Source organism: Pelodiscus sinensis, unplaced genomic scaffold, assembly GCF_049634645.1.
Source record: "Pelodiscus sinensis isolate JC-2024 unplaced genomic scaffold, ASM4963464v1 ctg50, whole genome shotgun sequence".
Classification (NCBI taxonomy): domain Eukaryota; kingdom Metazoa; phylum Chordata; order Testudines; family Trionychidae; genus Pelodiscus; species Pelodiscus sinensis.
Genome location: NW_027465948.1, coordinates 858,179 through 885,935, shown reverse-complemented (window position 1 = coordinate 885,935; position 27,757 = coordinate 858,179). Strand labels below are relative to the sequence as shown.

At 50.4% G+C, this 27,757-nt stretch overlaps 1 long non-coding RNA gene across 1 annotated transcript; it reads left to right on the top strand.

The window, feature by feature from the left end:
* The first annotated feature begins 4,204 nt into the window (after positions 1–4,204).
* LOC142825315 (uncharacterized) lies at positions 4,205–4,909 on the top strand. Its single transcript, XR_012899750.1, has 3 exons — positions 4,205–4,298; positions 4,462–4,566; positions 4,774–4,909. It is a non-coding gene; the product is annotated as an uncharacterized LOC142825315 (long non-coding RNA).
* The last annotated feature ends 22,848 nt before the right edge of the window (positions 4,910–27,757 follow it).

Below are 27,757 nucleotides of genomic sequence, written 5' to 3'. Positions count from 1 at the left end.
GCACTCAGAAAAGTTCTTCATGAGTTCCCATAAAGAAGGACTAGAGGACACCAGAGGAAAGGAATGGGTAGCAGGCTTCAAACTAGTAAGAGAAAGTTAAGTATCAGAGGGGTAGCCGTGTTAGTCTGAATCTGCAAAAGCAACGAGGAGTCCTGTGGCATCTTATAGACTAACTGAAGTGTAGGAGCATAAGCTTTCGTGGGCAAAGACCCACTTCGTCAGATGCATGTAGTGTAAATTTCCAGAGGCAGGAATAAATATGCAGGCCAGGATCAGGCTGGAGATGAGGAGGTGGATCCAATCAAGGAGGATGAGGCCCACTTCTAGCAGCTGATCTGGAGGTGTGAATTCCAAGAGAGCAGAAGCTGTTTTTGTAGTTAGCAAGCCATTCACAGTCCTTGTTTAATCCAGAGTTGATTGTGTCAAACTTAAAGATGAACTGTAGCTCCACAGTTTCTCTTTGAAGTCTGGTCCTGAAGTTTTTTTGCTGCAGGATGGCTACTTTTAGATCTGCAATTGTGTGTCCAGGAAGATTGAAGTGTTCCCCTACAGGTTTTTGTATGTTGCCGTTCCTAATATCAGATTTGTGTCCATTGATTCTTTTCCGTAGGGACTGTCCTGTTTGGCCGATGTATATAGCAGTGGGTCATTGTTGGCACATGATGGCATATATTACGTTGGTGGATGTGCAGGAGAATGTAGCAGTGAGAGTATGGCTGATCTGGTTAGGTCCTGTGATGGTGTTGCTGGTGTATATATGTGGGCAGAGTTGGCAGCGAGGTTTGTTGCAAGGATTGGTTCCTGAGTTGGAGTGATTATGGTGCGTTGTGTAGTTGCTGGTGAGAATATGCTTCAGATTGGCGTGTTGTGTGTGGGCAAGGGCCGGCCTATCTCCCAAGGCAAATAGTTAACCTGTGGAACTCCTTGCTGCAGGAGGCTGTGAAGGCTACAACTGGAACACAGTTTAAAGGGAAATGAGATCAAGTCATGGAGGTTTTGTCCATGGAGTGCTATTAGCCAGGGGGTAGGAGTGGTGTCCCTGCCCAAGGTTTGTGGAAGGCTGGAGAGGGATGGCACGAGACAAATGGCTTGGTCACTGGCTTCGGTCCATCCCCTCCAGGGTCCCTAGGGTTGGCCGCTGTCGGCAGACAGGCTACTGGGCTAGATGGACCTTTGGTCTGACCCAGGACGGCCATTGTAAGCTCAGGTCTCAGGGTCGGGGGTCTCAGTGGACCCCCTTGATTTTCATGCACTCCTGCTCCTGGGTGGCCAGGCTGGCAGCTCTCCTGCCCTAGCCGTCCACTTTCCTGTGACCTAGTGCGGAGGTCGTGGACGAGGTCCACGATATCCGCACTAGCCCAGCTGGGTGCCCGCCTCTTGCGGTCCCGGGCAAGCTCCCGGGAGCCGCCAGTCTGGTCCCGGGAAGAGGGGGTGGGCTGGGGGACATCGGGTGGGTGGCTCTGTGCCGTGCCAGGTGCAGGGTCTGCTAGCTGGGTGCTGGCAGGCTTGTACCTGGCACGGGCACCGTAGCCAGCCCGTGCCCCTTTAAGGGGTCTGGGGCCTGGAGTGGGGGCAATAGAGTTTCTCTGGTGTTGGCCAGAGTGGCCACCAGGGAAAGCTGGGGAGGGCTAGCCTCCCACTAGTTCGAATTAAGGGGCTACACAGCCCTTAATTCAAACTAGTAAGTTCGAACTAGGCTTAATCCTCGTAAAATGAGGTTTTCCTAGTTCGAACTAAGTGCTCCGCTAGTTCGATTTAAATTCGAACTAGCGGAGCGCTAGTGTAGCGCCTAGGAATGTTAGTTCAAACTCACGTCCGTGAGTTCGAACTAACATTGTAGTGTAGACATACCCTCAGGTCCTTGCAGTGCCTGTGCAAGACCGAGGCGATAATCAAGGGGCCATTTGGGGGCTGGGGGCAGTCGCTCTGGGGAGTTGGAACCCCTGGATTTCGCTCTTCAGGCTGCGCCCCAAGCTCCCCTTTGCTCCTCTCATTTGCAGAATGGCCAAACGCTTCAGACAATTCTTTAAGAACACCCTGAAGATGGCCCCAGGGCCGGTGGGGAGCAGCTCCTCCGTCCCCGCGGGCGGGGAAGCTGAATCCCACCAGCTCGGGGCGACTCGCCCACCGGCCAGGCCCACCCGGACCTGGCTCCAGGGGCGGCTGGGAAGGCGGGACCCAGCCCAGCGGGGCAGCCGGGTAGGGTGGCTCTGGGGCCTCCTCCTCTGTGGAGAGAAACATCTGCCCCGGGAGCCCAGCCCCCATTACCACCAGGGGGCATCGCCCTGCCCGGCCCCCGGGGACCTGCCAGTCTCCGGGAGCCCCCAGCCCGTCGCTCCCCGCACCAGCCCCTGTAGCTGTGGGTCCAGGTCCATCAGCAGCAGCGCCTGGGCCTCCTGCTGCAGCCGGGCCACCTCCCGCAGCCGCTCAGACCCAGGTGAGGGGCCGTGAACACGCTGGGCCCAGGGGCTCACCCAGTACCCGGGGGGGGGGCGGGGAGGGGCAGCCCCAGTGTCTGCCCTGCAGCCAGGGCAATGGATGGGGGCGGGGGCTGCTGCTTGGCTCTCTTGTTCCTGGTGGGGGCTCTGCTGAGAGCGTTGGCAGATGTGAGGGTGGAAGGGGGATGGGTCCCTGCGAGGGGCGTGTGGGGCCCAACCTGCCCTGGGTCCCTGACATGGGGGCGCGTGACCCCTGCTGGGCGCTGGAGTCACCCTGGTCCCTTCCCACCCGCACAGAGTCCCCCTGCGCCTCACCGGAGCGCTGCCGGGAGCGGGTGGACTCCTGGGTGGAGGACGTGTCCATTTACGACATCGAAGAGCAGCTCCACACCCGGGACACGGTAGGAACCTTCTCCACATGGGGGGTCCCGAGTGTGTCTGGCCCCTTCCCAGCACGTCCCCGCCCGGGAGGGACTTGTCCCTGGGGATCCCCCTGAGGCTCCTTCTCCTGCATGACATGGGCCCCCCAAGCTGGGGGCTCTTGTCATGCACCAGCTGGGCCCCCACAAGCCTGGGGCAGCAGTTGGGGGGGGAGTGTGGGTGCTTGGACAACCAGCAGCTCCCACCTCCACTCCTGGGAGACCTGAGCCCTGCCGCTGCCCGGGGGGGGGGGGGGCAGGCCCCAGGCTCACAGACTCTCTCTGGGGTGCAGAGCCCAGCCGCCCTCCAGCGGTTCCTCCTGGCCATCTCCACCGCCTGCCTCGCCGACCTCCAAAGGGGCGAGGGCACCCTGGCGCCGCGCTGCAGCAGGGACACCGTGGTGGCCAGGATTGTGGTGAGCGAGTCGCGGTGGCCGGGAGGAGGGGATGGGATACGTGGGGTGGACAGGGGTCTGCCTGGGCAATGGGTGTGGGTGGGGGACCTGGAAATGGGATGGGTGGGGCCAGGAGAGCTGGAGGGGGTGGGTGGGTGGGGTTGGTGGAGGAGGGAGGGACAGAGAAATGGGGCAGGTCTGGGGTGCTGGACAGGAAGGGGGATTCGGGACAGGGAGGGGTCTCCCCGGGCCATGGGGGGGGGGGCTGGAAGGCAGCAGAGCGGGCTGCTGGGGATGCGCCTGGGGAGCAGGGATGAGGAGGTTCAGAGGCTGGTCACCAGGGCAGGGAGGGGCAGGAGACGGCCTGGGGACAAGGACTGAGCTGGTCCCGGTTTGGGAGGGGGGTGCTGGGAGGGGCCCTGTGCCGGGCAGGGGGGCTACAGGGCAGTGGGAGGCAGTGGGGTTGGATCCTGCTGGGTGGGGGCGCTGGCCGTGTGAGCGTCTCTTGGGGGCCCCAGTCTCACACGCCCCTTTGTCTCCTTGGGTCTCCCAGGAGATCATGGAGGCCTCCCCCCCACCTCTGGTCTTGGCCAATTGCCTCAGCGCCGCCTGCAGCCTCAGGTACCGACCCCCCCGACCCCCCCCCCCAAGAGCAGATCCCCTGAGCAGGGAGTGGGAAAGTCTCCTGCTGCTGAATTAACAGTCTCTGCCCCTCTCTCCTGCCAGCACCCTGAAGCCTCCCCTGCCGGCCCAGCTCCTGAGCCCCCTGCTGAGGGCGGCCGTGGGACAGACAGTGTCTGGGGACTGGCAGCAGGAGCCCACCCACAATCAGGTACGTCCCCTCCCTCGCCCCCCCCCCAGCCAGGAGCAGGAGCAGGAGCAGCCTCTGGCGGCCTGGATCCCCCAACACCAGCCCCCCCTCTGACCCAGGGCTCCCCCTTGTCTTGCAGGAGTTCAGCCGGGTCCTTGCTGACATCCTCGATGTCCTATTGGGCAATCTCCTCGCCGAGTCCCCAGACACCGCCCGGCTCCAGCTGATTCTGGAGGTGAGCCCCGTGGGGGGGACGGGGCCATTGGCCCTGCTTCCCCGGGGGGTCGAGGGAGGGGCTGTGTCAGTGGCTGGGGGGGGGCACAGTCTGAGAGGAGCCCCAGGCTCTGCCCAGAACTGGCGCCTCCCTACGGGTCCTGACCTGCCTCTTTCCCCCCCAGCACCTGAGCCCGTGGCTGGAGTCCCGCCTGCCCCAGGAGCGAGCCAGGGCCCTTGGCAGCACCACGGCCCTGCTGCGAGTCGCCACCACCCTCCCGGGGTTTGACGTAAGTGACCTCGGAGCCGGGGGGTCTGGGGCTGCAGGGCGCGGGGCTGGGACCGTCCCCGGGAGGCAGAGGCAGGGTCGGGAATGGGCCGGGAGTGATCCGCGTTCCCCTTTCCCCGGGGAGGGGCGACTCTGGGCCTTTCAGGGAGCGGCCGTTTGCGTGGGACAGGATGCTGAGGGACCCCCCCCCTCTTCTCTCTCCCCTCAGAACTCAGCCGACTGGCCGAGGATGGGTCACCACGTGGCCCAGCTGGGCCTTTTCATTTCGGACCCTTCCGAGGACGTCAGCCGGCTGGCCCGGGAGGGGGTGCACCGCCTCTTCCAACTAGTCCTGCACCACAGGGGTAAGGAACCCAGCTGGGAAGTGGGCCCCAGGGACACCCTGAGGGTGCCGGCGGCAGGGGGAGGGGACCCAGCCCTTTTCCCCAGACTGGCCCAAGGGGGGATGCGTCCCTCTGTGTTCCCGTCCTTCTGCCCCCTGTGCCCCTCCATTTGCCCAGGGATGCCTGCAGGGGCCCGTGGGAGGGGAAGGGCTCAGACCTGCCAGCAGAATGACCCTGTTGTGTCTCTTGCAGGCCTCAACATCCACCAGGCAGAGGACCTGTGGTGCAGGCACTGGTACAAGGAGAGGTGGGTCCTGGCTCACAGCAACACCGTCAGGGTGGGAGAGGTAAGGACGCGCTGCCAGGGCAGGGCAGGGCTCGGGGGTGGGGCTGGCTGGGGCCCTCGTGCGGGTAGGACGCGGGGGGAGAAGCGGGGAGTGAGTCGCTGATCGAATGGTCGATGCATTTTCCCTCGACTATTCGAGCCGTGGACAGGGCGGCGCTGCCCCTTTGTGACGCTGTCCCGGCGTTTCAAAGGGGCGGCGCTTCCTAGGGGCAGTGACGCACGGAGCCCGGATCTCCCGTTGGAGGGGAACCAGGGCGGGACGGGGGGCAACACTTTTTGATGGAGGCTGCTCCAAGATGTTGGCCAGTGGCCTAGGGCTGCTCTGTTGTGCGGAGGGGGGTGAGGTCTGGGAGGGTCTTGGGGGCAGGAGGAAGGGGTGACCTGGGGCAGGGGTTGGGGTGCAGGGTGAGGAGAGCGTCTGGGTGCAGGGTCTGGAAGGGAGTTTGGGGAAGGAGGAAGCTGTTTTAGCCCCAGGAGTTGGGGCCGGGGTCTGGGCCGTCAGCTGAAACCTCCTGTGCTCTTGATTTCAGGTCTTTGGGCAGCTCTTCACACCAGAGCAGGAGAATGCCTTTCTGGAGACGGCTCTGCTCGCTGCCCGCTCCCCCCTGCGGCGCCACAGCAAGGCCGGGCTGGTCCTGGCCCACGCCCTGCAGGGGCAGGCCCATCAGCTCCTGGAATACATGGTGAGCAGCAGGAGCAAATGCAGGAGAATGGGGCAGGGGCAGGGTCTCCTTCTCTTCCCCTCAGTGAGTCCCCCCCACCCCTTTCCTCAGGCTGCCCCCCCCCCATGTCCTACCCGCATGGTTGCGGGAGAAACCGTGTCCTAGGAGGCGGGAGGGGGCAGAGGTGTCAGGAGCCCTGGGGGGGTCAGGAGCTCACCCTACGGGCTGCAGGCCTGACAGGCGTGACCAGAGAGCAGAACAAGTCTCAGCGCAGAGGGGAGGGGGGTGGAAATCCCGGGGGGCCCAGTACCCCTGAGTCCTTGGGGGATGAACCGCTGACGGATTCTGCTTCCCTTGCAGCAGGAAGACAGCCAGTGAGGGAGCTGAGGAGCCAGCAGCTGCGTCCCCCTCTCCCCAACCCTCCTCATTGTATAGAACTGGATTTAAACTCTGATTAAACAACATTTGAAAAAACATTTGTATCAGGCTTGGTCAATAATTTTTAATGGGGGGGGCATTTTGGTAACTGATCAAGGGCCACATTTCTACCGAGGGGTTTGGGGTCTGGGACGGGGTGGTTGGGTGCTGAAGGGAATTTAGGGTAGGAGCCTGGGTGCAGGGAGGGGGTGGAAGTCTGCCCTGGCTGGGGGGCAGGGCTGGAGGAGAGTTAGTTAGTTTCTGTCTGGGAGCATGGAGGAAGCAGCCTCAGCTACAGGCTGGGGGGTTTAGAAGCCGAGACCCCCTTCCCTATATCAAGGGGTGCTGAGGCATCCTAGACCTGCCCTGCAGCCTGATGACATCTGTACTGTGCTGTATCCTGAAGAAACAATAAACCACCTCTATTCTACCGGCTGGTGGAGTCTGTTCGTGCCATTACGGGGGTGCAGGAGGCGGGGGACCCCAACGCGCCGTCACAGGGTGCCAGAGAGGAGTCTGGCCTGGGGGTGGAGTGTCGGGGGGGGGGTGCAGGGTCAGGGAGGGAGCTGTGACCTGGGGAAAGGGGGACGCAGGTTCAGGTGGTCGCCTGGGACGGGCAGTGGGGGAGGGGATGTGGGTGCCGGGGCAGGCTCTGGCTGGGAGGCGCTTACCTAGGCAGCTGCATATGGGGGAGCCCAACTGTCACCTGAGGGGATGGAGGAGCCCGACTGTCACCTGAGGGGACGGGGGAACTCAATTTTCAACTGTGGGGAATGGAGGAAACAATGTGGAGGGGAGGGAGCGAGATGGGGGGGTGAATTGTTCCCGGAGGGGAGATCTCCCTGGCTGGGGGGGGAAGGGACATTTCCAGCAAAGCCCCTCACATAAGAGGGGGACAGATGGGGAGGAGGGAGAGGATGGGGATGGGCAGAGGGCTGGGCAGGTAGAAATGGGGAGGGGAAGGAGAAGGGAAGGGGGAGGAGATGGAGGAGAACAGGGGATGGGAACAGCGGAGGGTGGGGGTGAGGAGCAGGACAGAAGTAGGGCAGTGGTGAGGATGGCTGGGTGATGAGAGCCCAGTCAGGGCCCAGGGGAGCTGCCCTTTCTGTGCCCAGGTGTCTGGGGGTCTCCCCCACACGCACATAACCCTGCTCCTCAGAGACTCTTTACAGTTTTTTTTCCAGCTCCCACTTTTGGGGGCAGGGACGTGCTGTCAGGAAGGGGCGATACCTCAAGTCACATCAGAAACACAGAGACACCCCCCCCCACCACGTGACAGAGGCCAGGGCCAGCTTTAGGGAGCCCTACAGCAGAAACCTCTTCCCTCTCCCCCCAACCCAGCTTCAGAGGAGGTGACCTCCCCTCCCCCAGGAGGCTGCAGGGCACATCCCAGAGCAGCGGCTCTCAAGCTTTTTGGCCCCAAACCACCTGGCTCAACATAAACCTTTGCGTTCTAACCATTTTGAGTTGCACCCAGTGTTTCTGGGCAGGGCTATCAACAAAAGGATTAGTAAGAATGATGGAATATGCAGGAAATAAATAACACAAGGCAAGAGAAAAGTGACGACTTTACAATTGAGCGTGTAGCTCTCTATTTTACTGGCATCTTTCTGGGCATGTTACCGTGCATGCGATGCCACCTCAGTGCCATACAGCTGGTAAGTTCTCATTTCTTTTATCATATCAGCATTCATTGAGAACTGTTTTTAAACTATTTAACAATTAAACAAAAGGGCAGAATTTCTACGGCAGAATTTCATTGCCGTAGAGAGCAAGGAAACCGGCCTTACTGCTACTTTAACTGCAGTAGTCGACAAGAAATGTTCCAAGTACTTGTGATGCTCCTTTTACAATCTGGATAAAACCTCTTCCCAGACGTTTCAAGTCCAGCACAAGACACGATTCTCATGGGCACAGCGCCTTCGGCATCACGGCTCGTCACACGGCACAACAGCTGCTGCGGGTGGCTGACCGGCCTTCGCTAAGGAGCGAGCAACACGGACCGAGCTGTGTGACTGGCCAGCACTGGGCTACTGAAACCAACTGAGCTGCCAGTCAGCAGACCTCGGCGTGGCTCTTTTCAAACTGTGCCCGGCCACGTTTTAACTGGATTGACGTACCCCACTGTGCTCCTCTAGGTGCTATAAGCAGCTCAGCTTCTGACATGGCCACGTGGCGCTGTTTGACAGGTACAATGTTTGACACTTTGTTCAGAGGAGATCACACACGTGAAGATATTTGAAATACAGACAAAATCTCTTCTGTTTAATTTGGTGCCCCAGGAAGCCTGGCTCCCAAGGCAACGTCTAATTCGCCTGTATGGTCGAGCTGGCCCTGCTAGCACAACACTTTGTACCCAGTCCAGCCCGGCTCTGTCGCTGTGGGGAACACGGGCTGCCGGGGGCTGCTCTGAGGTACGATGGTCACCGTGGGGTGTCAGCGCAGCACGGCCAGGGCCTGGCACGTGTGAGAAACAGATTGTGAACTTCCTTTCCCTTGCCAAGATGGCTCTTTGTGGTGTCCCTGTACCCACAGGACGGTCACTTGTTTCCTTTCACCTCCCCCTCTTTCCTCTATTTTTTAATTAATTGCTGTTTAATAAATTGTGTTTGCCCTGAGCTCTATGTACCGAGCTGTGGTCGGGAAGCATCCGGAGCACAGAGACCACCCCAGTCTGGGGACTCCCTGCCCCTGTGCTAAGTGCCCAGGACAAGACTGGGGGGTCGCGCCTCCAGGGATCCTGGCCCCGCCTTGCTGGGGTTACGAGGGCCTTTCCCCCGCTTACACTGGGAGCAGGGTCAGCCACAGCCCTTGCTGTCCACACAGAGAGTGAAAAGCACCGGAGCCACCAGCGTTCCCCATTCATGAGTGTGTCAGTGTGTATCTGCCCCATGCCCATGGGGGGTGTCGCCTGCCCCTTGTTCCCCCCTCGCCACCGGACAGAGTTGCCCCAGCTCAGCTGGAGTTTTGGAGGGAAAACAAATCCCCACACCCCATCCGCTGACCCTGACTCGGTGAGGGGGGAACCGTTCCCATCCCCCCTCTCGCCACCCCCTTCCAACAATGTCTGTGGCCCCCGCTGGACCTTCCTCCATCTCCCCCCAAACCTCCGCCCTGCTGCCCCTTCCCATGTCCCCTCAAATCTCCGTCCTTTCTGCCCCATCCTGTCTGCTCTCAAACCCCTTCCCCCATCTCTCAGCACTGTCCTCGGCTCATCTCCCTCCCAACCCTTATTGCCCTGCAGCTCCCGTCCCATTTCTCTCAACCCCCTCTTCTGCCCTACAGCGACCTCTGCTGGCAACACTCAGGAGTCCTGCCTGCCAGGCCCTCGACTCTAACCACTAGTCCCCACTCGCCTCCCAGAGCCAGGATCAGAATCAAACCTTCCCGGCCCCCAGCTTTCTCCTGCTCTCTAGCCAGCGGTAGCACAAACACAGCCCGTGTCCCATCCCTTGCTAGGGACCTGGCCACTCACCCACTGGCCACTTGGGGGCAGGGTATCTGTGGGGCATGAGTAAGTCCCTGGGTCTTTCCTCATTGGTAACCTACTGGGGGCACAGGATCGAATTTATCTTGTTTCCGTTTCCTTTTGAACTTGGTTGATTTAATTCACACACAGAGAAAACACGCTTAGCTCCAGGCATTAAGCCATCATCACCGCTGAACTATGGCATAAGAGGCAGCAAACCCAGGTGCCCCCCATTGCGTCCTCTCCATGCATGGCACCAGGGCAGGCTAGGAGGGGAGGCTGCAGAATCAAACTTTCCAGCAACTGGAAATGACACAGTGACTGTCCCCCAAATGCCCTTAACTCTGCCCCCTCAGTCACGTGGCTTGTGATGCCATCCTTTGGATCATTTGTAAAAAAAGGGGTGTGTGTAATCTGCAGGAAATAGTCGTCGATTAAAGATGGAAGATGAGACTGCGGCTTCCTAGATCTCGCTCAGATGCACATTAGCCCAGGACACAGAGTACTTTGATGGTGACCAGTTTCCCCCTCCCCAAAACAAACAGGCCAGCTGCGAGCTACGTGACACTTGGCTGCAGGGTTTCCTGATTTGTGCAGGGACCTTTGCTGCTAACTGTCACCGCACTAGATTTCACCTGAAGATCAGAGACAAGGTGTGACGGACGCAGGAAGTGACAAGACATCGACATCTTCCTGTAGCTGCAGCTAGCATCTGAGCTCCTTATATGGGACTGGGTAGAACTGGGCACCGGGGCGTTGGTGGTGGTGCTAAGGGGCCCCTCACAGCCCCATCATGGCATCTGCTATCACCGTCCTCTTCCTCGGTGAGTATCAGAGACAGCTGGTGCACGTGCCTATGGCAGGTGTGTGTGTGGGAGATCCGAGACCAGGGTGTGGGATCCAATCGCTCTGAGTTCTGGTCCCTAATGAGCTGTCTCCTCTCCAGGATGCTGGCTGGCGGAGCAATTCAGGGTGTTGGGACATGAGTATCTCTGTTTGGGACAGGTGGGGACAGAGAAGAGCTGTTGATACCTGAATGTTCATCCCAAAGCTGAGTTCCACCTCCTTGTTTTGACACTGGGGGGCTTAGATCAGAATCTGGACGGGTCCTCAGGGCAGTTGGGGGGTGACTGCGGATCGACACTGGGGGCCTTAGATCTGAACCAGGCCCTACTCCCAGGGCAGTCGGGGGTGACTCCAGATTGTTCTAAGGGGGACAGAGATCAGTCCCCAGCCCGCAGGGCCCCTGTGGGTGCAGAGAGGTGTCTGTGAACCCCGGCGCTGTCCCTGGGAGTGGGTGCTAACACACGGGGAGGAGTTTGTGCCTCCCCAGCTCACTCCTGTCTGTGTGTAAATGCAGAGCTCCCTGCGCCCGGACCCTCCATCTCCATCAGCCCCGGCGGGGTGGTTGCCATGGGGGAAGCCATCACCATCCGCTGTCAATGTTGGTGCCGGGGCAGGAGGCTGTGGCTGTATAAAGGTGCAGTCAGAATCCGGGATACCAGCCCAATTCTCCAGTTTCTCAAGATCTGTTTGAATTGTAATCCCATTCTACGATGTGTTTGCAACCCATCCCACTTTGGAGTAATCTACAAAATGTAGAAGCCGTTGTTCACTCACTTTATACTAATTTCATCTAGACCACATTTCCCCAGTCTTCCGGTGTGAATGCCATGAGGGACAATGCCAAAAGCCAGACGAAAATCAACATAGATCAGATCATGGTGCTATGTGAAGTGACAGAAAAGGTTGCAACTCAAGTGCTGTGTAGCTCTTCAGAGAGGGATGTCTGTGCAGGGGAACCAGTGAGGAGCTGAGACCAGAGGACCAAACAACCACAGAGCAACCTTCTCACCTTTCCCAGAGGGGGCATCATGTGGACGATGGACGATAAACTTGGGCAGCCAGCGTGCTGTGTGTTCTCCAGCAGAGTCCTGCACGGAAGGAAGCTGCAACTGTCTGGGGTGAAGGGCTTTTAAAAAAAGGAAATAACTGAACACAAAAAGCCTCTTGCAGTGCATGACAAGGCCGTTTTATTCGTTCTAGTACACTCTTGAGCTATGCTACATATTCCTGAGATCCATTTATTGGTGTATTACCTATTTCCTAGAGAGGGCTGGAATTTTCCCAGTGGAATGTGTTTCCACTGGAAAATCCAGTTTCATCAAAATTGAAACACCTCAAAGAAACTTGTCAATTTTGACAAAAATCTGGGTAATGAAAAAAAAAGGTAAATGAGTTGTTGCCATCAGATTGAAAGGGAACCTCTCTATTTTCCCTCCTAAAGTGGCTTTCTGTCTAATGTTTTAATGTTGCATTCCAGAATATAAAACTGCTGTCAGTTGTTGTCTGCGTATGTGTTCTCTCTGTATGTGTCGTGCTCATATTGGCCATGTAGCCCATACAGTCCCGGGTCCACCGGGGTTGGGTCGGGAGGCACCGGGGCAGGAGGGATAAAGGGCCTACCCACGGTAAGGTGGAGGGGTGGGTTCAAGCTGCCCAGTAAACCATTTTTGCCCATTTAATCACCTAATAAACCATCTTGTTAGTCTTTAAAGCGCTGCATAGTCCTGTCTTTTGTTTCCCAATGAAGGTTTTCACAGGATCAGAGTGATGCAACTGTGAAGTTCAGCTTGATCCATGATATTGTAAATTCAAATGTACATTTCCCACTGACTCTTGTTTAAAAAGTCCTGAGATGGGGTGGACATTCCATAGGCCTCCTGGAAAAGTTTGTGTGTTAAGGAGCAACTTTAAAGAAAAAAGAGACCAGATTTCTCTAGCAAATGGAAGAAACACAGAATGTGCCATCAAGTCCGTACAGTACGTGAACATACTGCCCTATAGCTACACATGCTACGAGGGGGAGGGTGGCTGGAGGCAGGAGATGGCTGGACAAAGTCTCTTCATGGTCTATTTTAGTGTTCCTCTCACCATATCCTGTGGCTGGGTCTCTGAGCGGGGTTAATGTGAGGTCAAAGACAGGGTTCTACATCAGTTCTACAAAACCACTGTACAGCTCAGATCTATTTATAGGCACTACATCTGTATGGGGCCTTTACAGGCTGCAGCAGGCCGGCGCTGGCCATTCCACAGTGATGGGCACCCAAGAAGACAGGCCTTTCTGGGTGCAGCTACTCATGCTTGCTAAAGGAGTCACACCATAGCCAGGCCCAGATTGGGCTCTGACCAGTTTACTGCTAGTTGCACGAGCGAAAGGAGCCAACCTGCTGGCTCTGCTGAAGCAATCAAGCATGTTCCTTTCTGCCTGGTCTGCACAGACTGAGCTCTGCTCATTTAGCTAAGACCTGATGAACTCTGTGGCCAGGTGGTGACCTCAGAAAAGGCCTGGCTTCCAGTCCCAATAGCTAAATTGACTGAGCCTGACTCAGTGGACAAACCCTCGTAATGCTTGTGAAAATGCAGGCTGACACCTGCAGGGGAACCTTTTAACCTGCCTGGTCACTCAATCATGGATTTAAAAGTAGCCATTCCTTGACAAAGGAATTTCACTAACCAATTACAGAGACACTCTGCAGAACTTGGAATTCATCTACAGATCTGACACTGGTACCTTAGTCTTGAACAACAACATTATCTGATTGGCGCATTAGAAAGCCAATTTCTCCCACCTTTAACATCTGTATTTTCATATGAAGTGAGTATTAAGGATGTTAAATATTGACTAATTGACTAATCGAATAGTGAATGCGTTTTGCATTGACTATTCAATTACTTGGTAGGGCACCTCTGCCTTTGAAGTGTAGCAACAGTCCTAGGGCTGATGCTACACTTGAAAGGTGAAAGTGCCGCATGGAACCTGCAGTCAGCGGTGGAGACTACCCTGCCGACCCCGGGCACCGTGCAGCGCTCCCGCTTTGAACCACCGAAGGGATCAGCTGGGGAGTCCTGGGCTCCACACAGCAGTGCCACTTTGAAATGCTGCAAGGAGCCTGACTCCAGGCTCCCTGTGGAGTTTCAAAGTGTCAGCACTGTATGGAGCCTGGGGTCAGTGGAGGAGTCCCCAGCTGATCCTGGGCTCCACACGGCACTTTCACCTTTGAAGGGCTATTGCTAAGCTTCAAAGGCAGAGTGGGTCCGTGGACCACTTTGAGAAACACTGCTCTATTGTATACCCAATAAAACCGGGTATGTATTTTTGAGGTTCAGGATTTCCCCCTCCCATTCTGTTCATGAGGCATCAAAACTCTGATTATCACAGGCTCCAGACAACTTTTCTGAAGCTGATGAGCTAGTCCTGCTTTCTCAGACAGAAGCCTAGAAGTGAAGAAATACATTTCTGCTCCTACCCTAAAAGGGTTCATTAGCTATATACATTCTCATCTGGGTAGTTGATATTTGGGGTACATAGTTTTCATCTCGTCACCAGTATTACATATTGGACAAAACTGTCAAAGCACCAAAGTGACTCTTTTACCCAGCAACTGGTTAGAAAAATGAATTTCCATCCCATGGAAAATGGCATTATTTTGACATTTTCTTCCATCCCCAATCAAGCCAATGGGTCAAAATACCAACATTTTTCAACAATGACAAGTTTTAAAAAAAGACTTGAGGAAATGAAAGTAAATTCAGACTTGAGGAAATGAAAAAAAAAATGATTTTTTAAATCCAAATGAAATTGTTACCAAAAACACAAATTACATAAGCATGAATGGGAGTCGATTTATACATTTTATGAGCAGAAGTCCAATAGACTAGATATGCCAAATGGATCCCTGTTATAGCCAATATTTAAATGGGATTTAACAAAGAGAACCCCTTTTACTGAATGCAGGGAACATTAGCTTATTGATTCTAACTGTGTGTTCTCTTCTCTGAATGCCTACTTTTACTTCTTGGACAATATTTCTTGGATCAGAATATGTAGTTACTGTGAATCAATCTGCTATTTCATTACTTCACCAAGAATGTCCCCTTCATATGCTCAACCCTTCTCTGAACCCCTCTCTCCGTTGCTGCCCTCGATCAGGGCAGACCCATCTGTAGACTTCACCTCCCACTCTGAACTCGGAGGGAGGTAAAGAGGCATCTTACTCGTTCTGACTGGTCCACTATGCCTTGATGGGTATCAGACATCATCTGCTGCCATCTACCTCTTGGCTGGGACTTTTCTTCCCATCAGTCTCAAGTGATTTCAACTCTTAGCAAGCAGGACAGAAGAAACACATTTAACCTAAAAAGATTCCTAAAGATGCCTATTTAGCTCTGCTCTTTGAACAGTGGGGGAGAACACATCTAACCCCTGCAGGCTGGAGAAAACCTTCCCTCACCCCTTTTTTCTCATACGCTATGTCTACACTGCAGGGGGGGCTTTTTGGAAAAAGGTACGCAAATTGCGAATCACAATTTGTGTACCTTTTTCTGATTCTTTTTCCGGAAGAGACTTTTCCAACATTTGGCCTGTTTACATTGGGCAAAATGCGGGAAAAACCTCCTCTTTCAGAAGAGCCCTTATTCTTCATAAAATGAGGAATACAGGGCTTCCCAGTGCATGTGCCCGCTTTTTTGGAAATTGGTCCAAAAAAAGCGGATGCTTTCCCTGGATGTGGCAGAATTTTTTCAGGGTATCCCAGAAAAACTCTGTAATGTAGCCATAGCCATAGAGCTCTGAAAGTCAGGTCCCTGCTTAGCAAGGTTCTTTTTGATAATTATGAGCCCTTCCCTTTGGAACAAATTTAGCAAGATCCTGCTTTTCTGTATTCCCACAAAATTACAAACATTGGTAACCATATTTTAGCTCTCCCTGCATTTAATAAAAAAATAGCTGGGGTAGAGTCACAAATTAAGTTAATTACAATAAACAAAGTAACACTCAAATCTGCAAACTATCTAACAAATCTAAGCAAAGCAGGAGCAAACTGTATTTACACACCAACACACTCAGACTACGTCTACACTGGCATGATTTTCCGGAAATGCTTTTAACGGAAAAGATTTCTGTTAAAAGCATTTTTGAAAAGCACGTCTAGATTGGCAGGACGCTTTTCCGCAAAAGCACTTTTTGCAGAAAAGCACCCACGGCCAATCTAGACGCGCTTTTCCACAAAAAAGCCCCGATCACCATTTTCGCGATCGGGGCTTTTTTGCAGAAAACAAATCTCTGCTGTCTACACTGGCCCTTTTGCACAAAAGTTTTTCGGAAACTTTTCAGTAGAGCTGCTTTTAGGTACACTGGTATCAGAGAAAGAATTTAGGTTGTTTTCTTCAAGCACAGCCAAAGGCTTTCTTAATTTATAGCAGAAGTGACTTTAAAACACCCCCTACACACCCACGGAAAGGAAGGGCTGTTAAATGTGAAAATTGGCTGAAATGTCTCTTCTCCTGTTTATTTGGCCATTCAGAACATGGGACTGACGCCTCCACAGTCCATTGTCATTGTCTGTGGTTCAGATCAAAGGAAACTCCTTGGTTTTTCAGTTTCAAACAGGAAGCTGGGGCTGAGGGATGGTGCAGGGAGAATGTAGTTTCATACAGACAGCGGCAACACAGTCCACAGGAGATAACAAACCGACCTGCCTATTGTCACAGCCCTGAGAAGCAAAAGGAGATGCAGAGGTGAATGCAGCAGCTTCCTGTACCTGCTACCAGAAGCAACTCAGTTGGGAGGGGCTGTGTCTGATCTTCTGTGAATCCCAGTGGGCAAGAGGAATCCCAGAACAGATTCTGGTCTCCTTGTTGCCTCTCCTCACCAAATCTCCTGATGATCCCACTGCTGCTTCTCTGGCTTTGCTGTGAGTAGTGTGGATATTCCACCTTTTATTTTTAGTTGAGACTGAGAACAAAATATTTGAGCCTGGTCCCCTTAATTAAAAGGCAACATTTTAATAACTGGTCTAAAATTGAATTTAAGGGTAAGGTTTACCAAGTCACCTAGGGGATTTCAACACACAATTCTCATTCACCTTAACAGGAATTGGGAGTCCAGATCCTTTAGGGCACACTTAAAATCTCAGCTTTAATTCTATATACATACTGAGACACACATATAAAGGTTAAGATTCTACCATTGCAAATTCAGTGTAACTCCACTTGACTTACTTTTGATTTGAACTGTGCAAATTTGGGGCAGAATGAGACCGTAAGGAAATATCACTTGTTTAATCAAGATATCTCTGTTTAAGATCCACCACTATAGAATGGAACTTATTTTGGAAGATTAATAACCTATACATTGAAGATATAATCATTTAATGTTTTGTAAATGCCAGAATTTCTTTTCCATTGGGACACCTACAATATGCAAACATGAATAAAGAGCGTGAAATCTTCTTGAATAATCCAAAATGGAATTCAAAAGAAGTCATAGGGTACGTCTACACTGCAACCCTATTTCAAAATAACTAGTGCTATTCTGAAATAACTTAGTCCGCATCTACACAGCAGGCTGTTTTTTTTAAATAGTATCTAAATACTGTCAAGTTGGAAGACTTCTTACTCCAACTCCTGTAATCCTCATTGTACAAGTGCTCAGTTTGGGTAGCTTATTTTGAGGTAAGCTCTGCAGTGTATGAATACCCACAGTGATTAGAGGTGGCTGGATTCCACATATATTTATTTGTGATCTAAGAAACAAGGAGTCCAATTCTTATAATAAATAATATGATCAGTTTTATTTGGCAAGTAAGAAAAAACACCATGCCAAATATTTATTTAAATCATTGGAAATAATTGTTGTACCTACACTGTATTTATTATTTTAAGTACCATTCTTTTCCTTTTACATGCTTTCAGTGGTCTAGTTGGCAAGCATCATGACTTTAGTTGCTGAGTTTAAAGAGAGAGCAGAATGGGAATTTTTCATGGTAGTGAAAGTTCCAGTAGTTGAGAATATGTTCTGACTTCATTTAAAAACAGCCTCACATTTTAAAAATCTTCCTCCGTTCACATACTCAGAATTTCCTTAAAACAATCTCCTTTTCAAATTCAAATCTCTTCTTAGTCACAATCTAGAAGGAATTTTTTTTTATTTTCAATTGTTTGCCTTAAATCTCTTTAATCATCTATGTGACAGCAGAAAAACAGGCATGTCTTTCCAAGCAATAAAACAAAATACGACTGACTAATTTTCACATGGACAATTAATATATAAAGGAATTTTAGAAGCAGCAATTTTCCAGGTAACTTGGCCTTTGTCTGATATGAAACAATTTCAGAATGGCTCAATTTTTTTCAAAGCAGACAACATGGAAGAAGTGAGCTAGGTCAATTGCGTAGCTTATTTCAAAACAGCTTATTTCGAAATGGGGAGCATCTACACAGCACTTATTCCGAAATAGAGCACCCTTCCTCTGGCTTTCCTTATTCCTATTACAATGAGGGTTACAGGAGTCAGAGTAAAAAGTCCTCCAGCTTACAGTATTTCGACATTATTTTGAAATAACTGCCGGCTATGTAGATTGGACTAAGTTATTTCGAAAAAGCATTGCTGTGCAGACGCCCCTCGAGAGTTTAATAGGCAATGCATTGTCTAGAGTATTGCAAGGAGCTCCCAGGGAGTTAAATTTTTGCACTAGTGTAAAGTCAGTTAAATTGGGACTGAGATCTTAGTTTAATCTAGGCTTGAAGAGAATTGGTTCCCCTTTATATAATGTTATTATATCTCTGCATTTACCTGCTAGTATGTGATATTACTCAACATCATGTGTCATATGATGAAAATGTTAAAGGGGCAGAATGCATTTCCTTTCTTTTTTTGTATTTGAAATATCCAGGTGTCATTTTGCTCAACCACTCTATCATGTCTGCATTACAGTGACTTTCTTTTTTTTTTTCATTTGTGGACCCCTAAAATAATTCAAATGCAGCTGCAGATCCCTTTGGAAATGTTAGGATTTGTCCATAATATTACACAGCTTTTACTGTCACAGCTGTGTCAGTACAGTTGTGTTGATAAAAGTCGAGTAATGCAAACGCTGCTGTTTGTGAGCCCTTTTCCTGACAAAATCATTCTACCACCTATGAGAAGGATTTGTATTGTCGACAGGAGAGCGCTCCTGCGGAAAATGACCCATTTGCCACTGAAAAATGTGTCTTTCGAATGAACGGGGTGTTAAGCCTCCATGAATGAAAAAAGTTTTGTTGTTTAATTGGCAACATAGACAAAGCCTTAGATTTAATCTGCAAACCCACAAGGGACCCTGGATCATAGGCTATAAACCACCATTGTATTTCATTTCCTTTATATCTCATAAGAGAAAATAATATGCAGCTAAAGGTATTATTTATCTCTGGGTAACAGAGGTCAGAATGTGCCCTGACCCATTCCAGCAACAGGTGAGTCTGGATTTACCCAGTAGCAGCATAGAACAAAGCTTGAGCCTGTGCCCAAAACTAAAATTGTGTGTTTATTTTAAAGGGGTTCATTTAACAAATCAAGAAATCTGCAGCTTTCCGGGTGAGTATTTGCTCCACATTCCTAGAACAGAAATAAAATAACACTGCAGAAAAAGCCTGCAATTTCTGAAAGACTAGCAATGAATTCCGGGGACAGAAACTGTGAGGAGCTGGGTGGGGTTATGTAGACTGGGTTAAAAATATTAATTGTTTATTAGATGAAGGTCTCTATATTGAGGGAAATTAATTTATTTACCAAATTCCACAGGAACATCTAGAAAAACACTGTGCAAAATACTTTGGCAGATAATTAATTTAATAGCAATGGTGTAATTGATCAAACAGCACAGTGATTGAAAGCTGATCAGCAGTATTAGCTTGTGAATTGCTCTTAATGAACATATGCTCTTGAGTATAAACAACCAAAAAAGGATGCAGTAAAACTAAAAGGTAAACCCTGGGCTATGCAGGAATAAAAATAATAATAATGAAAAAGATGAATCACTGGAATTTTTTCCCTAAACCAATGCCTCAGGCTTCTTTTCCGGATCCAAGTCCAGCCTGTTTTCCACACCTGCTCTGAACCCCTTGGATGGCTCTGGCAACCCATATAGGGAACTGGGATATAGCAGACTTTTGCATAAGAGCCTTTCAACCCCATTTGGAAATAGTGGATAATGCACCGGGTCAGCAAACCCAACCTATTGCAAGCTTCTGCTGTCACAGGGGCCCGCATATGTTATTTTGCTTGTCTTAGATGGTGCCTATATAAAAAATGTCCTCCCCAAACTTCCCATGATGCAAGGATAGATCAGTGTCATTTTGGAAAATTAGGGAGAAAGAACCTGGCTTGTAAGGAGTATGGAACACTGTCCATAGTCTGTCTAACCAGGAATTTATAATTCTGGGCTGTCTCTGACTTTATGAATTGGTGTGACTAGTGCACAATTAAAATCAAGGCACCCAGTTTTAGTGGCCGCTGATAAATTGGGACTATTTGTTACAGTTGGATAAGTAACTCTGAGGGTGCATCTACACATCTGGGCTTTTAACTCAAAATAAGCTACGCAAACTGAGCTACATCAATTGCGCAGCTTATTTCAAAATTGGGAGCATCTACACAGCACTTATTTCAAAATAGAGCTCTCCTCATCCGACTCCTTATACAATGAGGCTACGTCTAGACTGCCATGATTTTCCGGAAATGATTTTAACAGAAAAGTTTTCCGTTAAAAGCATTTGCGGAAAAGAGCATCTAGATAGGCACGGACGCTTTTCCGCAAAAGCACTTTTAGCAGAAAAGCGTCCGTGCCAATCTAGACGCGCTTTTGCACAAAAAAGCCCCGATCGCCATTTTCGCGATCGAGGCTTTTTTGCGGAAAACAAATCTGAGCTGTCTACACTGGCCCTTTTGCGCAAAAGCTTTTGCGCAAAAGGACTTTTACCGAACGGGAACAGCATAGTATTTCCGCAAGAAGCACTAATTTCTTACATGAGATCGTCAGTGTTCTTGTGGAAATTCAATTGACCAGTGTAGACAGCTGGCAAGTTTTTCTGCAAAAGCAGCTGATTTTGCAGAAAAAACTTGCCAGTCTAGACACAGCCTGAAGGTTACAAGATTTGGAGTAAACACTCCTCTAGCTTGACAGTATTTCAACATTATTTTGAAATAACTGGTTGTGTAGAGACAGAGACAGAGACAGAGACAGAGGCAACAGACTGACCCCCCACTTCCTTTCCTTCTATGGGCTCTTTGGGGCAACATTTCCATTGGGATTTTGTAAAGGCCCCAAAACCAGGCAGGTGACCTTATATATTGGGCCAAAATCTCTGCTAATGTCCTTAGAGCACTGGCAGGTTCCATCATTAAGGAAATAGACCCATTGTCTTTAGCCGAATGTTTTTATTACTCAGGTAACCTCTCTGCTCCTCAGCTACTTCTAGACAAGACATCCTCTGAGGAAGGAGTCAGCTTGGTCCTGAAGTGCAAAGTACCTGCCCTCTCTCCTTTTTCACGTGTTATTTTCTGCAAAGATGGGAAGGATCTTGGAAGCTGGCCAATGCAGGAAACCAAATTTGCCTACAGCTATCAAGTGAGTGTGAACAACACAGGGAGATTTACCTGTCTGTATCAGCACAAAGATGATCAGAATCAGGAAAAGAATTCACTTCTAAGTGACTCCCAGAACCTGGATGTGACAGGTAAGACACTAAACTTGCCTTAATTATACAAATATTCTCCAATATTAGAGAAATCCAAATGGGCTACATCAAAATGACCAATGGTTCTTCTAACCCTGTACACGGTCTTCCGACAGTGGCCAATGCTAGGAACTTCAGAGGGAATAATCCATCCCCTGTAATCCAGGCCCAGCTTCTGATGGGTGGAGGTTTAAGGACACCCAGAGCATGAGGTTGCATCCCTAACCATCTTGGCTAACAGCCATTGATGGGCTTGACTTTCATGAACTTCTTTTTTGAATCCTATTACTACTTTGAACATCACAACATCCCCTGGCAAGGAGTTCCACAGGTTGACTGTGGAGAAGAAGTATTCCTTACGTTTGCTTTAAACCTTCCACCTGCTGATTTCATTGGGTGCCCGCTAATTCATGTGTTATGTGAAGGAATAAATAAAATTCCTCTTTTTACCTACTCGTGCCGATTTGATAAAATGGACAAGAAGTGAGAACAAAGGGTCCCAAACAAATCCCCTGTAAAGTGGGTTGAGAATGTTGTTGTTTGTGGAGACAAGTCTCACAGGGATAGAAAGTCTAACAGATGTAATTGGGCATAAACTTCCATGGGTAAAAAAGGTTGGAGTAGAAATTAGAGGCAAGGATATATTCTATATTACATTATATATTACTGGAAGTTTGACTGAGCATTGCATTTTTCTTTGTTTAAATTATTGTTCTGGGGTGGATCTGGGAAGTGGGGGGTTCAGTATGCAGGCTGCCCCAGGGGAAGAGACTAACCCCAGCCCCTCTCACTGCAGCAGCTTGGGTGGGGAAGAGAGGGAGAGGTAAGAAGTGCCTACCCATAGTCGCTGCTGCTACAGTGAGCACACAACCAGGAAAACAGTGCATGTTCCCCGGGTGTGGGACAGACCGACACACAGACAAACAGACACACAGACAGAGAAATATATATTGGATAGCTGTCCCTTTCTCCACCCTTGTCCCCTAGCTCATTCCGCAGCATAACTCCCTCCTGCTAGACCTTTCCCTTTCCATTTTATGAGAAACAAGCGAATTCCAGGCTTATCCCCTTGTCCTGAGATAATCAAACCCTGACCTAGCTTTAAGAAGAGAAAGCAGCATACCGAATTTGGTGGTCCTAGTTGTTACGGTTTAGGAGAGGTTCTTGAACACATAGACTCACTGATGGACGGAAGAATAGACAGACAGACACACCTTTCTAAAGTACATAGTAAGAAAATATATTATATTATATTATATTATATTATATTATATTATATTATATTATATTATATTATATTATTTCTTTAAGGTAGAGGTGGGGAATCTCAGGCCTAGGGGCTGAATACGGACCCCTGGCTTGCCTGGATCTGGCCCCTAAGGCTAAGGGGGCTCCCCCATCCCGAGTACTAGAAAGCTCATGCCTGCTGTGGAACTGGAGCACACAAAGTCTACTAGCCTGGACCCCATTAGGTTCTGGTTTGTGAGGGGATTGTGGGGAATGTCTTTCTCCTCCGTTAGGGGCCACGTCAGTACGGGGCTGGTTTTTCTTTTTTTGCTTCTCACTTGTGTGCAGCCCCAACTGATTTTTCCATGGGTCAGTGGCCCCTGACCCAAAAAAGGTTCCCCACCCCTGATGTAAGGTATCACAGGCCTCTTCATTGTTTATGGAGTGAGATGAGTCAGGGCACTGGTTTCTTTGGGGAGACCCCTGCCAGGGGGTTCAGGAATGTGTGTTTTGGAGCGTGCTTGCATACAGCTGAGCATGCTGCCCTGACTACCGCAGTCTAAAACTGCCTAGTTCTCTCTACAGACCCCTCCCTATGGAGTCAATAGGAATATCTACTGCAACAGGTCCAGAGAGCCAGATTCAATCCCTGGGGACCCATTCAGGGGCACAAATCTGCCTTCCTCAAGGCCTAATGTGAGACCCCAACACAACCACATCATGCCTGAGGAGATGGTGAAAACCTAATGGAACAGGCAATGCTCCATTCCTGGGTGGATCTTAGTTCTCCTCTCTGGCCACTTCGCTTCTGCCTAACCAAAGTGACTGGATCATCCACCATGAATTAGCCCCACAATATTTAACTTAATTAGTGAACCACAGAAACTGAATAATGGCCTGAATGGAGTCAAATAGGACTCAGCCTTACTCTCCAGAGTCCTGGGACTTTCCATGATGTAACATAGGGTGGGGGACAAATGGCTTGGTCATGGAGGTTGGGTCCATGGAGTAGTCTTAGCCAGGGGGTAGGAGTGGTGTCCCTGCCCAAGGTTTGTGGAAGGCTGGAGAGGGATGGCACGAGACAAATGTCTTGGTCATTGTTTCGGTCCATCCCCTCCAGGGTCCCTAGGGTTGGCCACTGTCGGCAGACAGTCTATTGGGCTAGATGGACCTTTGGTCTGACCCAGTACAGACATTGTAAGCTCAGGGCTCAGGGTCGGCGGTCTCAGTGGACCACCTTGATTTTCATGCACACCTGCTCCTGGGTGGCCAGGCTGGCAGCTCTCGTGCCCTAGGCAGACACTTTCCTGTGACCTAGTGCAGAGATTGTGGACGAGGTCCACGATATCCGCACTAGAGCAGGCGGGTGCCCGCCTCTTGCGGTCCAGGGCAAGCTCCCGGGAGCCGCCAGCCTGGTCCCGGGAAGAGGGGGAGGGCTGGGGGCATTGGGTGGGTGGCTCGAGCCGTGCCAGGTGCAGGGTCTGCTGGCTGGGTGCTGGCAGGCTTGCACCTGGCACGGGCACCGTAGCCAGCCCGTGCCCCTTTAAGGGCTCCGGGGCTGGGTGGGGGGCAGACGAGTTTCCCTGGTGTTGGCCAGAGTGGCCACCAGGGAAACATGGGGAGGGCTAGCCTCCCACTAGTTCAAAATAAGGGGCTACACACCCCTTAATTCGAACTAGCTAGTTCGAACTCGGCTTAATCCTCGTAAAATGAGGGTTTCCTAGTTCGAACTAAGCGCTCCGCTAGTTCGATTTAAATTCGAACTAACGGAGTTCTAGTGTAGCGCCTATGAAAGTTAGTTCGAACTAACGTCCGTTAGTTCGAACTAACTTTGTAGTGTAGACATACCCTTATTTCTTGGCAATTTTCCTTGTTATGGGTGTGAATGTTTTTTTAATTAACATAATTTTAAAATCAGAGGACATTTCTTTCTAATTCCTCTCTAGAAACTGTTCTTGACTGTGAATCCCAGGGATGAGAAATCTTATTCAAAAAAAAATGTTTTACGGATGTTTTTGTTTTAAGAACATAAATACAGTCCAGATATGGCAAATATGTGTAACTCATATGCTTGTGTGGCCCATGGCCTAGAAAGGGTTAAGCTTACCTGAGTCCTTCTGTACTGCTGATTGGGAGCCACTTGTGGTAAGTACCTCCCAGCCACAGCCTGCACGCCTGCTCCCTGTGCCAGCCCTGAGCCCACCCAAACTCCCTCCCACAGCCCACACTCTTCATCCCATCTTGTACCCAACACTCTGCCCCAGCCTGAAGCCCCCTCCTACATCCAAACTTGCTCCTAGAACTGACACTCATCATTCCCTCCTGCACCCCAACCCTGTGTCCTAGACAGATGAAAGTGTGTGTGGGAAAGCAACCAAGGGAGGGGGTGGAGTCAGTGGGGCTTTGGGGGAAGGATGGGGTCTTGGGGTAGGGGTAGATTCTGTGTTGCCCTTAAACGCAGAAAGTATTCTTGGACATAAAAAGGTTTGAGACCACTGCTCTAGAGAATGCCCATACATTGAGGCCACATTACAGAGACTTGGAAGTCATCTCAGAGAAGATCGGAGGGGACTGAGTGTCTGTGTGTTAAAGGATAAGTGTGCTTTTCTGCACGTGAACCATTGCGCTGCAACAAATGTGACAGAAGCTAGGTGAGGAAATCTGCATAGGAAACAACAATAGATTTATTGCCTGGCAGTTTTATTAAAAAAGCTATTTAAAAGTTATGCCAAGTACCCTTGCACTTGTGTGCATTACAGGCTGGTCTGTAGGAATTTCTCTAGAGGGGTACTTTTTTTGGACATGTGGACAACAATTCTTTTAAATGATAAAGGAGTTCAAAATAGTCATGCAATGGAGAATTTGAGTGGAAACAGTAATTGGTAAAATGATTTTGTTATACCTTCTGGGATCATGGCAGACCATGGCCCTCCTGCTCCCTCGGCTGCCTCTGTCTGTTGCTGCTCTATCTGCTTGGCAAATGTGGGTGGGGCTTCCAGCCAGTGGGGCTGGACCTGGGCCTGGGCCTGGGCCATACCTCATAGGTGGAGGCACTGTTCTCCTAGCCCTGCCGCCCTGCCACTAGCCTTGCCCCACTGCAACCCTGCATTCTCCCATCTCTCTAACACAATGGTTCCCAAACTCTCTTGGCCCGTGACCCACCTGGCTCAACACAAACCTTTCCAAGGGCCACCAGTTGCTAATGGAAACTTGCTGTTAATTACATAATTATGTCCAAGCCATTTTGCTAGTGCTGCAGCAAGGGAGAACAGTGTAATTTAACGAGTAAAAAGGAACTATTCATTTCAATTATTAAACTGATTAAGCACTGCAATTTTCTTAAGTTAGTTTATCAAGCTTCATTTTAAAGAAAGTAACATATTCATTTATGTCCAACACAAAAGATTCCCATGTTTTCTTTATTTATGGCAGGGGTGGGGAACCTTTTTTTGGGTTGGGGTCCACTGACCCACAGAAAAATCAACTGGGAACTACACAAGTGAAAAGCAAAAAACCCCAAAACAACCCCAAATAAACAAAAAACCCCCCCACTGATGCAGCCCCCAACTGAGAGGCTTCACTTCTTTGGTGCTCCAGCCCCAATGCGCGGGGAGGGGGCGGAGGAGGACAGTGAGGACTGAGGTTCAGGGCTTCCCATAACCCAGATTTACTCCTTTGGGGTTCCAGAGTTAGTGGATTTTGTGACCACCCCCCCACTCAGCCCCTGGGTTTGGGACAAAAATGGGGAGTCAGTGTGTGGGACAGGGCTTCCAGTGAGAGGAATGGTGGTTCAAGGTCTGGGTGGGAGGTGAGGTGCCTGAGCAGGCTGAGAGTAGGGTGCCTTGCTGGGGGAGGGGTCAAGAACAAGGAACGTTGCAGTGTGTGGCCAGGAAGGAGGGTTCAGTAGCAGGGGAGGGTGCAGGAGCCAGCTGGGGGAAGGTGTCTGGCTAGGGGAAGGGTGCTGGAGCAAGGCGGAGGAATGCAAATGCAGATGAACAAAATTGCAAATGAAGCATGGATTTGAATTTCCCTCATTTCATTTGCATAATTGCATCTGGCCACTTTTTCGAAATACCCTATTTCAAAAAAAGAAACGCTGTCTAGAAACGGTTATTTCAAAAGAAAACCCTTCTTTCAAAATAACTGTTAAACCTCATTTTTTTAGGAGTAAGGATTATTTCGAAAGAAGGGTTTTCTTTTAAAATAACCACGTTTAGACAGCATTTCTTTTTTTGAAATAGGGTATTTTGAAAAAGCAGCCAGGTACGATTATGCAAATGAAGTGCAGGAAATTCAAATACGTGCTTCATTTGCAATTTCATTAGTCTGCATTTGCATTCCTCTCTCGAAAGAGGAATGCAATGTAGACATTCCCTAAATTGGAAACCAACTGGCTAAGCAGAAGTTATGCAGGGAAACACCTTAGGATTACAGTGGATAAGAAGCTGATACTAGTCAAGAATGTGCCCATGGTGCCAAGCAGGATAATTGGGATGCATTAGGAGGAGCATTTCCAGTAGATCTAGGGAAGTGTTTCTTCCCCTTTATTCAGCACTGGTGAGGCCACATCTGGAGTATTGTGTCCAATTCTGGGCCCACCATTACAGACAGGATTTACATGCAATTGATAAAGTCCATCAAATGGCAACAAAATGACTTATGACTTAGGAGGAGAGGCTAAGGAATCTGGCTTTATTTAGTCTACAGAAGAATGAGGGGGTAGGGAGGAATTTGATAGCAGCCTTCAAATACCTGCAGGAGGATTCGAAAGAGGATGGAATGTGTCCGTTCTCAATGGTGACAGATGACAGAATGAGGAGCAATGGTCTCAAGTTGCAGTGGGGACTGTCTAGGTTGGATATTAGAAAATACTATTTCACTAGAGGTGCATTTACACTGCACCCTACCCTCAAAATAAGGGTACATTTTGAAATAACAGGCACATTTAAAGACACGGAATAACTATTTTGGGATACTTCCAGTATCCCGAAATAATGTCGCTGTCTACACGTGGCCTAGGAGGGCAGTGAAGCATGGGAATCAGTTACCTAGGGAGGTGGTGGAAGACTTCGTCCCTAGAGATTTTTTAGTCCTGCTCTGATAAAGCCCTGATTTGGATGATTTAGTTGGGGTTGGTCCTGCTTTTAGCAGGGAATTGGACTTGATGACCTCCTGAGCTCTCTTCCAAC